Source organism: Eumetopias jubatus, unplaced genomic scaffold (assembly GCF_037043125.1).
Source record: "Eumetopias jubatus isolate StellerSeaLion01/CBP00866 unplaced genomic scaffold, mEumJub1_p1.0 scaffold_8, whole genome shotgun sequence".
Classification (NCBI taxonomy): domain Eukaryota; kingdom Metazoa; phylum Chordata; class Mammalia; order Carnivora; family Otariidae; genus Eumetopias; species Eumetopias jubatus.
In genome coordinates, this window is record NW_028274814.1 from 36,847,148 (window position 1) to 36,866,053 (window position 18,906).

Sequence of the window (18,906 nt, forward strand, 5' to 3'; positions counted from 1 at the left end):
TGATTAACTGGTTTATATAATTGCCTGCTGCCACGTTAGGGGCATAAATATTTATTTATAATTGTTAGATCTTCTTGTTGGATAGAACCTCTTTTATGATTTAGTGTCCTTCTTCATCTCTTATACAGTCTTTGGTTTAAAATCTAGTTTGTCTGATATAATTTTGGCTATTCCAGCTTTCTTCTGAAGTTCATTAGCATGATAAATGGTCTCCATCCCCTCACTCTGAATCTGGAGGTGTCTTTGAGTCTAAAATGAGTCTCTTGTAGACAGCATGTCAGTGGGTCTTTTTTTTTTTATTTAATCTGATACACTGTGTCCTTTGATTGGAGCATTTAACCCATTTACATTCAGAGTAATTATTGAAAGATATGAATTTAGTGCCTTTCTATTACCTGTAAAGTCACTGTTTCTATAGATTGTCTCTGTTCCTTTCTGGTCTTTGTTACTTTGGGGCTCTCTTTTCACTCAAAGGAAACCCTCTAATATTATATGCAAGGCTGGTTTAGTGATCACAAGTTCTTTTAGTTTCTGTTTGTCCTGGAAGTTCTTTATCTCTCCTTCTATTCTGAATGACAACCTTGCTGAATAAAGTATTCCTGGCTGCATATTTTTCCTATGTAGCACATTGAATATATCATGCCAGTCTTTTCTGGCCTGCCAGATCTCTGTGGACAGGTCTACTGAAAGCCTTATGTGTCTACCCTTGTAGTTTGTGGAGCTCTTGTCCAGAGCTATTGCAGGATTTTCTCTTTATCTTTGAAGTTTGCAAGCTTCCATATTATATATCAAGGTGTTGACCTATTTTTTTGTTTTTGTTTTTTGAAGGGAGTTCTCTGTGCCTCCTGGACTTGAATGTTTTTTCCTTCCCCAGGTTAGGGAAATTTTCAGCTACAATTTGTTCAAATAAACCTCTGACCCTTTCACTCTCTTCATTTTCTGGGACCCCTATTTTCCAGATATTATTTTGCTTTATGGTATTGTTTAGTTCTCGAAGTCTCCTTTGGTGATCCAACAGTTGTTTTTCTCTCTTCTTAGCTTTCTTATTTTCCATCATTTTGTCTTCTATATCATTGAGTCTCTCTTCTGCCTCATTTATCCTCGCTGTTAGAGCCTCCATTTTTCACTGCATCTCAGTAATAACATTTTTTAATTTTTGCTTGATTAGATTTTAGTTCTTTTATTTCTACTGTAAGGGAATCTCTAGTGTCTTCAATGGTTTTTCAAGCCCAGCTAGTATCTTTATAATCAGTGTTTTGAATTCTAGTTCCAACATCTTACTTATATCAAGCTTGATTAAACCCCTGGCAGTGAGTACTGCCTCCTCTTTTGATTTGGGGTGAGTTTCTCCATCTCATGATTATGTCCAGAAAAGAATAGAAGAAAGAGAGAGAAAAGACAAATATAACAACAGTAACAGAAAATTACAAACAAAACAAACCCAAAAAAACAGAAACAAAACAAAATTAGAAAAATCAAACAAGAAGTAAAACAGAACAAAACAATAAACTAGATCCTGTCTGTTTATTAAAAGAAACTAGATTCCAAAATAGGAAAGAAAGAAAACAATCTTGTATATATATATATAAAAATAAGATAAAATACAATGAAAGGAAACCAAAAATAAAATATACACATATATAACAAATTTAAATACAAATTTAAGAAAGAATAAAAAATGGAAAATATAAGAAAAGAGGTGAATAAAAATAAAACTGAAATACTAAAGAATATTAATTAAAAAAAACCACGAAAGCTATATAGTGTTTTCCCCAAGAGCTGAAATTTTGAAGCTCTCTATGATCTGTTGTTGGTACTAGCTGGTTGTTCCTACTAGTCCTCTGGAGGTGGGGCCTGTTCTCTTAATTCTCAGGTGATCTTGCCCTGGTGGAATTGCACCCCCTTTACCCAGGTGCTGGGCTCAGTTTAAGTGGCTCTGGATTGCACTATGTGGCACTGTTTTGCTCCCTGAAAGCTTTCAGCACTGCTTGGTGGGATAAAGATGGTGTGCTCTCTCTCTAGCCCTGGAGCTGAAAGTTTACACCCCTCAATCTTCAGTAAGCCCTCACAGAGAGTCAACCACTCCTGTCTCCCTGGTTTCTGTCCTAACTCTGTGTTCATCCAGCTTATGACAGAGCATTTTTATCTCAGCCACACAACCCAGTTATGAGTCTCCAAACTGTACAGACTCCTGCAGCATGGAGCAGGCATTTCCTCCCAGGAGAGGGACGGGGCTTTTGTCGCAGGACAGTGCAAGTTTGTGGTTTATGGCAACACTGAGCAGAAAGCCAGTGTCTAGACTCACTGTTTTCAGCCAGCTTCCCTGCTAAAATGCCTGGGAACTCTGCCACACTCAGGCACCCCCATTCTTTTCGTGGCCCCGAGGACCCTGAGACCATGCTGTGCCACCTGGGATTCTGGCCCGTTTTGTCACCTGAGCACCTTTAAGCCAGGGATGTCCTCCACTGTAGCAGACTTCTAAAAGTTCCAGTTTTGCACTCTACTGCTTATACTACTTTGCAGTAGCCTCGTTAATCAGGCTCCCTAAACTCCTTCATATCCTCCAGTATATTGCCCCAGATTCATGTCTCTGCACCTCCTACTCTCCAAAAAAGTGATTGCTTTTCTATTTGTAGATTTGCAACAATTCTTTTCTCAGATCTCCAATTGATTTTACAGGTGTTCAGAATGATTTGATAACTATCTAGCTGGATTCCAGAGACCAGATGAAATTAGGGTTCCCTACTCCTCCGCATCTTAACTCCTCCTGTTTTTTGTTATTTTTGGTGGATATTGTAAGCTCCATTCATAGCCTTGTCTGAGCTGTCTCCACACCAAACACCTCAGCAGTTTCCTATAGCCACATTCTCATTGATTGAATAAAAGATGTTCTTTTCCTTTGTTACTCTGTTACTTCATGTATGTAGTTCCTTTGCATCTCATCTTTGAAATCCTTACTTGCTTAATAGGAAAAATCTTCTTTGACACACCAACTATTTTAAACCAAATCCAACAGATGTTATATTGTTATCTTACTAGTCATGTCATTTTTCTGAAAATTGTCCACTTGCAGATTCCTCAGGAAGGACCCAGAACAAAAATCTTCTCTGATATTTGCAATTTCAAAACAATTACTTCTGAACAGGTGGGCTAAATATAAAATACAAGCACACTATTTCTTTCCATGAATATTTTTATTGTTAAAAGGAATGGTGACAATAAAATTATTTTTCACTTTTAACTGACTTAGTGGGGTTTTTGTTTGTTTGTTTTTTGCCTGAACACCAAATGATTCTATTTGTCTTTATCTCTAAAGTTTTATTATTTTAAATATATCATTTCTTAGTGTCAGTTCTAGTAGTCAATTTTTCCAGGAATACAGTGTGTTCTTTCACTGTACATTTTCAAGTTGTCTTTTATTTTTGGCAAGTTTTATTAAACTACAACTTTTAGAATTTGTCCTTATTGGTTTTTTTTTTTCTCTAGGGTCTCCTGTGAGACACATGTGGCACCTTTATATTTCTTTTATCTCTAACACTTTCTCAAACCCTCTTGAGTTTGAAAAGCGTTCCTTTATATTTATATATCTTATGGCATTATCTGTTGTGTCACTTGTTTTCATGTTATTTCTAGTTTAGTCATTTCTGATTTTTTTTGTTGCATTCTTGGTACTTTTTTAATTTTGTTGCTAATTTTTTAATTTTGCTGTTAAGTGTCCTTTTCTTCAAGCAGACCACTTAAAAGGCTTTCTCATTATTATTGATGTTTTTCTTTGTATTTATTTATTTATTTTTAAATTCATAGCTTTTAACATTTTCTTGATTTATTTTGATCACTTAAACTTATTAGGTTACAGTTTTTACCATTTAAAAAACTATGATTTTCTACTTTGACTATAGAGATGATACTATGCTCTTTTTCTTTTTCTTATATAATAAATTTATATGGATGTTAATTTACATCCTTTTCTGTGCACTATCATTTTAATGAAATGAGTTTTCCTCTACTTTTAGAAGGGCAGGATGCTCCAAGAGAAAATTTCCACCCTTATTTTTAGAGTTCCCTCTTGCAATTACGATTTTTTTGAAGGAAAGTGTTAAAGTGTGACCTAATGCTGAAATTTGACTCCCATTTTCAATTTTTCTGAAATTTCTCTTTCTTTGGACCGTATTATTCCTATGTTATTCAATTTCCAGCAGTTTCTGCTAAATACATGGCTTTGTCTTGGAAAAGAGATTGTTTGATAATTTCTAAAATCCATACTCTCTAGTGGCTTCAGCTGTCAATCCTTGTCCCCTTCTACTAACTTGAAATTTGTGTACTAGTCAAACCCTTTCCTTTTGTCTGTATTTGCAGATTGACTCATTGTATTTTCCATTGAGTACCTATGGGCAAATTTATTGTTGTACTGTCTTAGGGCCATAAGAAACACAGATTCCTTTTTTATGCTTTTTTCCATACAGTAGATGATACTAAATAGTGTAGCTGTTGGTAGTTTGCAGTTTGGGGCTCAGGAGAAATTGTAACAAGTATTTTTTTTTGTATATTTTATTTATAGTGTTTTTTTTAATTTTGTCATTGCTGTTACTCTGTTACTGTCCACCATCATCCCATATTCTTCATTTAAAGAAATCATTCACTTGAATGTGTCCAAAAGTTAGACTTTCATATCTGTTCAAAACTCTTTACTAGTCTAGGAGCAGCAGTTTTTTTTTTTAAGAGTTTATTTATTTGACAGAGAAAGAAATAGTGACAGCAGGAACACAAGCAGGGGGAATGGGAGAGGGAGAAGCAAGCTTCCCACCTGAGCAGGGAGCCTGATGTGGGGCTCGATCCCAGGACCCTGGGATCATGACCTGAGCTGAAGGCAGACGCTTAATGACTGAGCCACCCAGGCAACCCAGCAGCAGTTTTTAAGTATCATTACTCTTTTCTTTGTAGTCAATAATTAGGAATTGACATCATTTTCACAAGGGAAAACAACTCTTTTAATAGAAATATTTTATACAATTTTAGAATGCAACCACAAATAAATAGACAACTTAATTATTTTAATCAAACAAACAACATTTCAAGAAAAATAACAAAAAAGAGAGAAGGAAATAAATTACACTTGGCAGTGATGGGAAATTTCTTTTGAGAACCTAAACATTTAAAACTAAATTCAGTTAAATGTTTAAATATTATGCATTATATCCAGGAAATAAAAATCTACAGTACTAACAATGTCATTGTTCTTTACATACTCAACATAAAACCTCTGCACTGGCTATCATGGTTGCAACTTAAGTCACAAGTTCAAAATAGTTATATAATTTATAAAGAGTCCTTGATAAAAATAGAGCATTCAAAAAATTAGTGACCAGAAATGAAAACCCAGCTCTCTACTCACCTCTATCCTCTTTGTATTAATTTTATTAATGCACCAAATTGGGAATTAATGGATAGTCCAGTATAGTTTCATGTTGGCAAAGACATTTGTTTTCTATGAGTTGGATGCATTGTCCAACAATAACAAAGCATTTCTCAAGAGTGGAGTAGCAAAACACAGGGGTTCTTTATATTCAGGCAGGATTTTTGGGTCTGTGCTCCTTTCAGTTCACTGAAATTAATTTTGCTTGACAGCTTTAAGACTTGAGTGCTGATTAGACAAGTTGTGGGAATAAAAATGAGTTGTTCTTTATGGATAACTGGAACTGTGGTAATTTTTTCACTTGACACTTGGGATTGGAATATTTGATCTCCTTGAGGAAAAGATAATATTTTATTTACCTTTTTAAAAAAATATATTTTATTTACCTTTTAATGCTCAGTACCTAAAAAAATCTTGTCATAGAGTAAAAGCTAAAAATATTTGTTACATTCAAGACTAAATAAGTAAATAAATGAATTAATGAATGAACAAATATAATCCAATCTTCACAAAGGAAAATTTACCCTTTTCATCTATCCTCATATTGAACACAACCCTTGGCAACTTATCATATCCAAAATACAATCAGTTAAAGTGGAATGGTCCTGCTCTTAGAACAGTGAATTTTATGCTTAAAATGAGCACAAACAATCCCTATAAGGCACTGTGCCACCAATAAAACAGAAAACAGTGTGGAAAATACTTTTCTCCTGAATGTTTCTTGTGCTATATTCTATTTCAGACCACGGATGATGATCAATTTTGCTGAAGAACTTTAGAGAATTTGACAATTCAGTTTCTCATATTTTTCCCAACATATGGCTTCCTTTCTACTTGGGATGCCATTATTTCTTCTTTGTTAGATAAAATGCAGTGGAGAAAGAGACTATATTTTTCTTCTTTTCTCTTGACTTTTAGTATTGCAAAATTACTAAAGAAAAATTTAATACACAGGGAAAATTTGTTCAAAAATAGCTCTATGTTTTAGTTTAATTAGAAAGGCAAACTAATGTTCTGCATTTATAACCAGCTTTGTACAAATCCAAATGATCTGGAGGAGAACACTACATGAGTTAATGAGATTCACTAAGTATCCCAAACCTCCTTTCTATCCAAAGGTTCAAGTACCTCACAAAAGTTGTCAAAAGGGCACAAAATATTATAAATGCAAAATGTTATTATTTGTTTATGCATTTAAGCTAACTAGCACTAAAAATGCAAAAAACGGGGGGATTTTAAAAAGGCAACAAAATAAGTGGATTTTCTATTCAAGTAGCAAAGGAGCTAACCACAGTCAGGTGTGTGAAATTTACTGTCCCCTAGGTAATAGTTTTAACACAAACTTTTAATGGAAAAATGAGTAATTTAAACTAAATCAAGAAAAAAAAGAATAATATTCACAGCAACAGTGAAAACTAAGTGGGTTAATATATAACTTACGTAATTTCACACTGTCTCTAATGTGCTTATTACACGTAAAATGTACTTAATGAGCTTAATGTACTTCATGATATGTATACATAAAAATAATTAAGATAGTTAATTTTACATTTTGTGTATTTTAACTCAATAAAATAAATTTTAATAAAAAATATATAACCTACATAATTTTAGTCTGATTTTAAAAGAAAATTATATTTTCTTGTTAATGTTTTTCTGCACTCCTTTTTTTAATGTATTCAGCTATGTCAGAAATTTAAAACAAAACAAGACAGAAATCACCTAAAAAGCATCAGGATAGATAAACACTAGAAAAATATTAAAGAATATGATCTTCTTTAGTGTGTAGGAAATCTTCTTCATTTCATGAACAATATCTATTACTTTCCCAGATTCTGAGGTACAGAACAATATACCATGAATACTTTACATTATATATATTAATATAGTGTACTTATTTGTTTAAAAGGCTAACCACTCAGATAATTCACATATAACACTAAGTCAGCTACCAGAAGTATTCAGAGCAGATAACGTGATTATTTTGTATCTTGACCTTACTATAAAATGGAAAACTCCTTAATTGGGAACTTTAAACTTAAGAATATTCATCTATACAAAGCTAGTAGCCAGAGCACAAAAGCATGAATTTTGCCCACAACCATCAATTGTGACCACTATTGTAGGCTACCATTTTCCACTTAGCTTTTTTTCTTCTTAATCTATAACATGCTTCCTTTAAAAAAAAAAAAAGATTTATTTGTTTATTTTAGAGAGAAAAAGGGAGAGAGTGAGCATAAGTGGGGGGAGGGGCAGAGGGAGAGAGAGAATCCCTGCTGAGTGCCGAGCCCGTTGTGGGGCTTAATCCCAGGACCCTGAGATCATGACCTGAGCTAAAATCAAGAGTTGGCTGTTTAAACAACTGAGCCACACTGGTGCCACCTACATGCTTACTTTTTAAACGTCAAATCTTCTTATGGACTTATTAATAAATAAACAAAATCTCTAGTCAGATACTTTAGATAATTTTATAAGAATTGAAAAGACTTAGGAGCCTGGGTGCCTCATTTGGTTAAGCGTCTGCCTTTGGCTTGGATCATGACCCCAGAGACCTGGGATCAAGTCCTAAGTTGAGGGTCCCTGCTCGGCGGGGAGTCTGCTTCTCCCTCTCCTCTTCCCCCCGCTTGTGCTCTCTCTCTTTCTCATGCTTTCTATCTCAAATAAATAAATAAAATCTTTAAAAAAAAGAATTGAAAAGACATATGAAGAGTCAGAGCTGTGCTATCAATATTCTCAGGCAATATTAACATTCACATAGATGTGATATATTCATAGTTCTGTATTATGTAAATGGAGTTATGAGAAAATGACCTAAATACTATTGAAAAACTGCCTTTTGATAAGTGAAAAAACATCAGTATATATCACTTGTTTTAGGCATTTAGATTAGTGCAATTTGTAATTTTATCATTTGCCTTTGTAGGCAATCTTTATTCATTCAAACAATAATTACTTAAAAATTTGTTGTGGACCTAAGGTGCACCCAGAATTATTGATGGCTGGGAATGCAAAAATAAAAGCACCATCCTATTGTCAGTCTGTTGAGGATGAGTATATTAGGTGAGGTACAAATCAGTCAGAAAGTCTAGATTTGCAAAGATCCAGTGTTGTGGGAAAGGCTATTGGGGGGAAATACGAGCAGCTTTTGAGGCTGATGGAGAATATATAGGAGAGTATGAATATAATATAATATATATATAATATAATATATAGGAGAATATAATATAATAGGAAAGTATGGAAAGTTCAGATATGGAAAAATGTTCCAGATGATAAAGGGCTTATTAATACTATAAAATTTAGATTTTACTTTGAAAACAATGGAAAAATATTAGAAGAATTCAAAACAGGGGAGTGGCATACTAAGATATAATAATTCAAAATGAAACAAAACACTTGGCATCCAGAGAATAATTATTTAGAAGAGCGTTAAAATACATTTTGACCTTAAGAGCCCCGGAGCAAGATGGCGGAGGAGTAGGAGACCTGGATTTCGTCCGGTCTCAGGAATTCAGCTGAATAGGAATCAAACCATTCTGAACACCTACGAACTCAACAGGAGATCGAAGAGAAGAATAGCAACAACTCTCTGAACAGAAAAGCAACCACTTACTGGAAGGTAGGACGTGCGGAGAAGTGAATCCGAGGTGATATTCAGGAGGATAGACGGAGGGTGAGGGGCCTCCGTCAGCCGTGTCTGGCAAGTGATAGAGCAGTGGAGCACAAAATCAGAACTTTTAGAAGTTGGCTCCGCTGAGGGACATCTCTCCAGTGGCTAAGCTGGGGGTGGAACCCTCGTGGGACAGTGTGGTCTCAGGACCCTCAGGGTCACAGAAAGACCAGGGGTACCTGAGTGTGGCAGAGTTCCCAGGTATCAGAGCGGGGAAGCCAGCTGCAGAGACGGAGCTGAGGCGTGGGCTCTCAGCTCAGGGTTGCCATAAACTGATCCGCGGCCCATTCAGGCCACTGCTCCTCCAGCAGGGACCCAACAAGCAGCAGAGCTGGGGAGACTCCCCTTCCTCCCTTGGGAGGAGCGGCACGGGAGCGCACCGCAGGGATCTGCTGGGTTTGGAGACTCCACATGGGGTCAGATGCCAGAGATAGAAACACTTGGTCACAGGCCGGGTGAGCACGGAGTGCGGCCAGAGACTGGGGAGACGGGAATGACTGCTTTTCTCTGGGGCGCACTGGGGGAGTGGGGCCCTGAGTTTTTGGCTCCTCTGGGCAGAGATTGGGAGGCCACCATTTCCACTCTCATCCTCCAAAGCTCTACCGAGAGCTTGCAGAGAACAAAATCTCCTGAGAGCAAACCCAAGGAGATTGCTTAGCCCGGACCGACAAGGAGGAGGCAATTCCGCCTCCAGAAAAGACATTTGGGAACCATGGCAACAGGTCCCTCCCCCAGAAGATCAGCACGAGCAGCCAGCAAGCCAAGACTACCGATCAAGGAGAACGGGAGAACTCCAGCACTAGGGGACTACTGCACATAGAATTCATGGCTTTTTTTACCATGATTCATTAGTTTTTCAAAGTTAATTTTTTAACTGTTTCTTTTTTTGAATTTTTCTTTTTCCCTTTTTCAACCAACATCTTATCAATCCCTTTTTTAAAAAAACATTTTTTATTTTTCATTTTTAGAGTCATATTTTATCCCTTCATAGTAGTTACCCTTATTTTTGGCATATATACATAAGTTGTTCTCTCTTTAAAATTTTGAGATACAGTTTCTTCTAACAGATCAAAATATACCCTAAATCACTAGTGTATGGCTTTGTTCTAGTCTCCTGCCTAATCACATTCTCTCCCTTTTTTTTCTTTTTTTTTAAATCTTCTTCTTTCTTTTTTCAAACGACTTCTTATCTTATCAAATCCTTTTATAAAATCTTTTATAATTTTCATCTTTACAGTCATCTTCCATCCCTTTATTGTATCAACCCTTATTTTGTACATATATAAGTCTTTCTTCCCTTAAAATTTTAGGAGGCACTTTCTTCTAACAGACCAAAATACGCCCAAAATCTAGTGTGTGGCACTAATCTATGCACTAGCCTGATCATATTTGATCATGTTCTGTTTTTTTGTTTTGTTCTGTTTTTGTTTGTTTTTATCTCTTTCTTTCTCTTTTTTTCCCTCTTTCTTTTTTCTTTCTTTCCCTTTCTTTTCCCCTGGTTTCAGGTCTTTTCTGATTTGTATAGAGTATATGTGCTGGGGATGTTGTTAACCTGTTAGCGTTTTGTTCTCTCATTCATCTATTATCCTCTGGACAAAATGACAAGACGAAAAAAATCACCTCAGCAAAAAGAACAAGAGGTAGTACCGTCTCCCGGGGATCTACTCAATATGGACATTAGTACGATGTCGGACCTAGAGTTCAGAATCATGACTCTAAAGACACTAGCTGGGCTTGAAAAAAGCGTGGAAGTTATTAGAGAAACCCTTTCTGGAGAAATAAAAGAACTAAAATCTAACCAAGTCGAAATCAAAATGGCTATTAATGAGGTGCAATCAAAAATGGGGGTACTAACGGCTAGGATAAATGAGGCAGAAGAGAGAATCAGTGATATAGAAGACCAAATGATGAAAAATAAAGAGGTTGAGAAAAAAGAGAGAGAAACAACTACAGGATCACGAGGGCAGAATTCGAGAGATAAGTGATACGATAAGACGAAACAACATTAGAATAATTGGGATCCCAGAGAGAGAAGAAAGAGAGAGAGGGGCAGAAGGTATATTGGAGCAAATTACAGCAGAGAACTTCCCTAATATGGGGAAGGAAACAGGCATCAAAATCCAGGAGGCACAGGGAACCCCTCTCAAAATCAAAAAAAATAGGTCAACACCCCGACATCTAATAGTAAAACTAACTTTTTGTCAGAGACAAAGAGAAAATCCTGAAAGTAGCTCGGGACAAGAGATCTGTAACCTACAATTGTAGAAACATTAGATTGGCAACAGACCTATCCACAGAGACCTGGCAGGCCAGAAAGGACTGGCATGATATCTTCAGAGCACTAAACGAGAAAAATATGCAGCCAAGAATACCATATCCAGCTAGGCTGTCATTGAAAATAGAAGGACAGATAAAAAGCTTCCAGGACAAACAAAAACTAAAGGAACTTGCAAACACAAAACCAGCCTACAAGAAATATTGAAAGGGGCCCTCTAAGCAAAGAGAGAGCCTAAAAACAGCATGGACCAGAAAGAAACACAGATAATATACAGTAACAGTCACCTTACAGACAATACAATGGCACTAAATTCATATCTTTCAATAGTTATGCTGACTATAAATGGGCTCAATGCCCCAATTAAAAGACACAGGCTATCAGATTGGATTAAGAAAAAAGCCCCGTCAATATGCTGTGTGCAAGAGACTCATTTTAGACCCAAAGACACCCCCACATTGAAAGTGAGGGGGTGGAAAACCATTTACCATGCTAATGGACACCAAAAGAAAGCTGGGGTGGCAATCCTTATATCAGACAAATTAGATTTTAAACCAAAGACTGTAATAAGAGTTGAAGAAGGACACTATATCCTACTTAAAGGGTAAATCCATAAGAAGATCTAAGAATTGTAAATATCTATGCCCCTAACATTGGAACAGCCAATTATATAAGGCAATTAATAACAAAAGCGAAGAAACATATTGACAACAATACAATAATAGTGGGGGACTTTAACACCCCCCTGACTGAAAAGGACAGATCATCTAAGCAAAAGATCAACAAGGAAATAAAGACTTTAAATGACACACTGGACCAAATGGACTTCACAGACATATTCAGAACATTCCATCCCAAAGCAAGGGAATACACATTCTTCTCTAGTGCCCATGGAACATTCTCCAGAATAGTCACATCCTAGGTCACAAATCAGGTCTCAACCTATACCAAAAGATTGGGATCATTCCCTGAATATTTTCAGACCACAATGCTTTGAAACTAGAAATCAATCACAAGAGGAAAGTCGGAAAGAACTCAAATACATACATGGAGGCTAAAGAGCATCCTACTAAAGAATGAATGGGTCAACCAGGAAATTAAAGAAGAATTTAAAAAATTCATGGAAACCAATGAAAATTAAAACACAACTGTTCAAAATCGTTGGGATACAGCAAAGGCAGTTCTAAGAGGAAAGTATATACCAATACAAGCCTTTCTCAAGAAACAAGAAAGGTCTCAAATACACAACCTAACCCTACACCTAAAGGAGCTAGAGAAAAAACAGCAAAGAAAGTCTAAACCCAGCAGGAGAAGAGAAATAATAAAGATCAGAGCAGAAATCAATGAAATAGAAACCAAAAGAACAGTAGAACAGATCAACGAAACTAGGAGCTGGTTCTTTGAAAGAATTAACAAGATTGATAAACCCCTGGCCAGACTTATCAAAAAGAAAAGAGAAATAACCCAAATCAACAAAATCATGAATGAAAAAGGAGAGATCACAACTAACACCAAAGAAATACAAACAATTTTAAGAACATATTATGAGCAACTCTATGCCAGCAAATTAGATAACCTGGAAGAAATGGGTGCATTCCTAGAGATGTATCAACTACCAAAATTGAACCAGGAAGAAATAGAAAACCTGAACAGACCTCTAACCACTAAGGAAATTGAAGCAGTCATCAAAAATCTCCCAACAAACAACAGCCCAGGGCCAGATGGCTTCCCAGGGGAATTCTACCAAACATTTCAAGAAGAATTAATACCTATTCTCCTGAAACTGTTCCAAAAAAATAGAAATGGAAAGAAAACTTCCAAACTCGTTTTATGAGGCCGCCATTACCTTGATTCCCAAACCAAAGACCCCATCAAAAAGGAGAATTACAGACCAATATCCTTGATGAACACGGATGCAAAAATTCTCACCACAATAGTAGCCAATAGGATCCAACAGTACATTAAAAGGATTATTCACCATGACCAAGTGGGATTTATCCCTGAGCTGCAAGGTTGGTTCAACATCTGCAAATCAATCAACGTGATACAATACATTAACAAAAGAAAGAACACGAATCTTATGATCCTCTCAATAGATGCAAAAAAGCATTTGACAAAGTACAGCATCCTTTCTTGATCAAAACTCTTCAGAGTATAGGGATAGAGGGTACATACCTCAATATCATAAAAGCCATCTATGAAAAACCTATGGCGAATATCATTCTCAATGGGGAAAAGCTCAGAGCTTTTCCCCTAAGGTCAGGAACGTGGCAGAGATGTCCACCATCACCACTGCTATTCAACATAGTATTAGAAGTCCTAGCCACAGCAATCAGAAAACAAAAAGAAATCAAAGGGATCCAAATTGGTAAAGAGGAAGTCAAACTCTCACTCTTTGCAGATGATATGATACTGTATGTGGAAAACCCGAAAGACTCCACCCTAAAACTGCTAGAACTCATACAGGAATTCAGTAAAGTAACAGGATATAAAATCAATGCACAGAAATCAGTGGCATTCCTATACACCAACAACAAGACAGAAGAGAGACAAATCAAGGAGTCGATCCCATTTACAATTGCACCCAAAACCATAAGATACCTAGGAATAAATTTAAATAAAGAGGCAAAGGATCTGTACTCAGAAAACTATAAAACACTCATAAAAGAAATTGAAGAAGACACAAAGAAATGGAAAAACCTTCCATGCTCATGGATTGGAAAAACAAACATTGTGAAGATGTCAATGCTACCTAGAGCAATCTACACATTCAATGCAATCCCCATCAAAATACCGTCCACTTTTTTCAAAGAAATGGAACAAATAATCCTAAAATTTGTATGGAACCAGAAGAGACCCCGAATAGCCAGAGGAATCTTGAAAAAGAAAAGCAAAGCTGGCGGCATCACAATTCTGGACTTCCAGCTCTATTACAAAGCTGTCATCATCATGGCAGTATGGTACTGGCACAAAAACAGACACATAGATCAATGGAACAGAATCGAGAGCCCAGAAATGGACCCTCCACTCTATGGTCAACTCATCTTTGACAAAGCAGGAAAGAATGTCCAATGGCAAAAAGACAGTCTCTTCAACAAATGGTGTTGGGAAAATTGGACAGCCACATGCAAAAAAATGAAACTGGACCATTTCCTTACACCACACACAAAAATAGACTCCAAATGGTTGAAAGAACTAAACGTGAGACAGGAGTCCATCAAAATCCTAAAGGAGAACACAAGTGGCAACCTCTTCGACCTCAGCCGCAGTAACTTCTTCCTAGAAACATCGCCAAAGTCAAGGGAAGCAAGGGCAAAAATGAACTATTGGGATTTCATCATGATAAAAAGCTTTTGCACAGCAAAAGAAACAGTCAACAAAACCAAAAGACAACCGACAGAATGGGAGAAAATATTTGCAAATGACATATCAGATAAAGGGCTAGTATCCAAAATCTACAAAGAACTTATCAAACTCAACACCCCAAGAACAAATAATCCAATCAAGAAATGGGCAGAAGACATGAACAGACATTTTTCCAAAGAAGACATCCAAATGGCCAATAGACACATGAAAAAGTGCTGGACATCGCTCGGCATCAGGGAAATCCAAATCAAAACCTCAATGAGATACCACTTCACACCAGTCAGAATGGCTAAAATTAACAAGTCAGGAAACAGCAGATGTTGGCGGGGATGTGGAGAAAGGGGAACCCTCCTACACCATTGGTGGGAATGCAAGCTGGTGCAACTACTCTGGAAAACAGTATGGAGGTTCTTCAAACAGTTGAAAATAGAGCTACCATACGATCCAGCAATTGCACTACTGGGTATTTACCACAAAGATACAAATGTAGGGACCCAAAGGGGTACGTGCACCCCAATGTTTATAGCAGCAATGTCCACAATAGCCAAACTATGGAAGGAGCCAAGATGTCCATCGACAGATGAATGGATAAAGAAGAGGTGGTATATATACACAATGGAATATTATGCAGCCATCAAAAGGAATGAGATCTTGCCATTTGCAATGACGTGGATGGAACTGGAGGGTGTTATGCTGAGTGAAATAAGTCAATCAGAGTTATACATGTATCATATGACCTCACTGATATGAGGAATTCTTAATCTCAGGAAACAAACCGAGTGTTGCTGGAGTGGTGGGGGGTGGGAGGGATGGGGTGGCTGGGTGATAGACATTGGGGAGGGTATGTGCTATGGTGAGCGCTGTGAATTGTGCAAGACTGTTGAAGCACAGATCTGTACTTCTGAAATAAATAATGCAATATATGTTAAGAAAGAAAAAGAGAAGAAGAAGATAGCAGGAGGGGAAGAATGAAGGGGAGTAAGTTCGAGGGGGAGACGAACCATGAGATACAATGGACTCTGATAAACAAACTGAGGGTTCTAGAGGGGAGGGGATTGGGGGGATGAGTTAGCCTGCTGATGGTTATTAAAGAGGGCACATTCTGCGTGGAGCACTGGGTGTTATGCACAAAGAATGAATCATGGAACACTACATCAAAAATTAATGATGTAATTTATGGTGATTAACATAACAATAACAATTTAAAAAATGCATTTTGACATAAATAATGTTGTCCACTGCCAACCTAATCCAGTAATTAAGAGAATATATTTTTATCACTTGCAACAGCAATTACGTGGAACAAATTCATACTTTAACGTTTCCTTAAGGTATGACTCCATAACTCTAAAAAGGCAAATAATTAGAATAAAATATTTTGCCTGACACCAAAACTTGGATTACTTTTCTTGGAGTCAATTATAAGTGTTAAGTGAACTGTTTTCCCCTTAGAATTGGCCTGGGAGTACATCAGACCATTATTTTCAAGGTGGATTTTTAGTAAAATGTCACTTTCTCACAGAAGCCTTTTTTGATCTCTCAGGTTTGTGATTAAACATGGTATGATATGTTATACATGAAGCATCTTCATTAAATGTCTGTTGAATTAAACTACTTACAAAATATAATCCCAAGATTTTTTATGCAATAGATGTTTACACCATAAGCATTTTTTTCTCTTCTCCATTGGGTAAGATAAGGTTGAAACTACCATCCAGATGATATATATAATTCAGTATATTTGAAGAAGAAAATTCTGTCATCATTACCAGATGTTGCAAGTAATGTGAGAAAGTCATATAAAAAGTTTTAAAAGAAGAAAATTACCAGTTAAGTAGAAAATTATACATTAATAGATTATTATATATTTTAGACTTCCTTTTTCAGTTAAAGAAAATAAATCAGCAGGTCAAGAGAAAGTGGAAACTTAATTTTAGAATTATTTGTAATGCTCCAAACACATAGCAATGACAAATAGAATATTTTTAAAGTAAATAACATAGAATAAGTAAGATTTATTTCACCTTCAATCAAAACTGAAACAGTATTACAGAGAAAGAAGGGAGCATTAACTATCAGCATCTAATCAGAAATAAGTAAAAAATGTCAAAAATTTGACTCCTCAGAAAGATATATGCATTCCCATTATAATTGTATTATTTACAATAACCAAGATATGGAAACAACCTAAGTGCTCACTGACAGATGAATGGATAAAGAATATATATATGTATATATATATACTCCATGAAAAAAGAATGAAATCCTGCCATTTGCAACAACATGGGTGAACGTTGAGGGAATAATACTAAGTGAAATAAGTCAGACAGAAAGACAGACAATGTATAATCTCATTTTATGTGGAATCTTAAAAAAGGGAGGGGAATGGTCATACATACAGAGAACATATTGATGGGTCATAGAGGTAGGAGGTAGAGATGGGTGAATAAATAACTCATGGAGCTTTAATGTATAGCATGGTGACCATAATTAATAACATATTACATATTTACTTTTTTATTGTTATGTTAATCACCATACAGTACTTCATTAGTTTTTGATGTAGTGTTCCATGATTCATTGTTTGTGTTTAACACCCAAGTCCTCATTGTAATATGTGCTCTTCTTAATACACATCACCAGGCCAACCCATCCCCCCAACCCCCATATGAAACCCTCAGTCTGTTTCCCAGAGTCCATAGTCTCTCATGGTTCATCTCCCCCTCTGATCCACCCTTCATTTTTCCCTTCCTTCTCCTAATATCTTCCATGCTGTTCCTTAAGTTCCACATATAAGTGAAACCATATGATAATTGTTTTTCTCTGCTTGACTTATTTCACTTAGCATAACCCCCTCCAGTTCCATCCATGTTGATGCAAATGATGGGTATTCATCCTTTCTGGTGGCTGAGTAATATTCCAGTGTGTGTGTGTGTGTGTGTGTGTGTGTGTGTGTGTGTGTGTGTGTGTGTGTGTGTGTGTGTATTACGTCTTTTTTATCCATTCATCTGTTGAAGGGCATCTCAGCTCCTTCTACAGTTTGGCTATTGTGGACATTGCTGTTATGAACATTGGGGTGCATGTGCCCCTTCTTTTCACTACATCTGTATCTTTGGGGTAAATACCCCAAATTGCAATTGCTGAGTCATAGAGTAGCTCTACTTTTTAATTTTTGAACAACCTCCATACTGTTTTCCAAAGTAGCTGTACCAACTTGCATTCCCACGAACAGTGTAAGAGGGTTCCCCTTTCTCCACAACCTCTCCAACATTTGTTGTTCCTGACTTATCAATTTTTGCCATTCTAACTGTTGTAAGGTGGTATCTCAATGTGGTATTGATTTGAATTTTCCTGATGGCTAATGATGTTGAACATTTATTCATGTGTCTGCTAGCCATTTGTATGTCTTCTGCCCATTTCTTGACTTGATTATTTGTTTTTTGGGTGCTGAGTTTTAGAAGTTCTTTATAGATCTTGGATACCCGACCTTCATCTATAGTGTCATTTGTAAATATCCTCTCCCATTCCGTGGGTTGCCTCTTTGTTTGGGGACTTCATCAAGATAAAAAGCTTCTGCACAGCAAAGGAAACAGTCAACAAAACATATTACCTGTTTAAAAGTTACTAAGAGAGTAAATCTTGGGGTGCCTCAGTGGTGCAGTCAGTTAAGCATCAGACTCTTGGTTTCAGCTCAGGTCATGATCTCAGGGTCAGGAGATGGAGCCCATGTCAGGCTCTGCACTTAGAGCAGAGTCTGGTGGAGACTCTCTCTCCCTCCTCCTATGCCCCTTTCCCCTGCTCTCTCTCTCAAATAAATAAATCTTTGAAATAAAAAAGAGTAAATCTTAATTGTTCTCATCTCAAGAAAAAAATCTGTATGGAAACAATGAATCGTGGATCACTGCATTGAAAACTGGTGATGTATTGTATGATGACTAACATAACATCATAGAATAAAATTTTTAAAAGAATCTGTAACTATATATGGTGACAAATATTAAGTAGTTATTGTGGTGATCATTTCTCAATGTATACAAATATTGAATTATTGTGTTGTTCATCTGAAATTAATATAATGTATGTCAAATATAACTCGTTTTTAAAGTGAATTGGAGGGTATTATGCTGAATGTAATATGTCAATCAGAGAAAGACAACTATCATATGGTTTCACTCATATGTG

General features: G+C 36.4%; 1 long non-coding RNA gene across 5 annotated transcripts in view; it reads right to left on the minus strand.

The window, feature by feature from the left end:
• Positions 1-5,118: 5,118 nt before the first annotated feature.
• LOC114204117 (uncharacterized) overlaps positions 5,119-18,906 on the minus strand; it is a 35,297-nt gene continuing 21,509 nt past the window's right edge. For 4 of the 5 annotated variants that reach the window (XR_015768809.1, XR_015768811.1, XR_015768807.1 and 1 more), the window contains exons 7-8: positions 9,027-9,110; positions 5,119-5,744 (exon numbers count right to left, since the gene is read on the minus strand). This is a non-coding gene — a long non-coding RNA (uncharacterized LOC114204117). The remainder of the gene's footprint in view (positions 5,745-9,026; positions 9,111-18,906) is intronic. The other variant, XR_015768810.1, reaches the window with a different exon arrangement.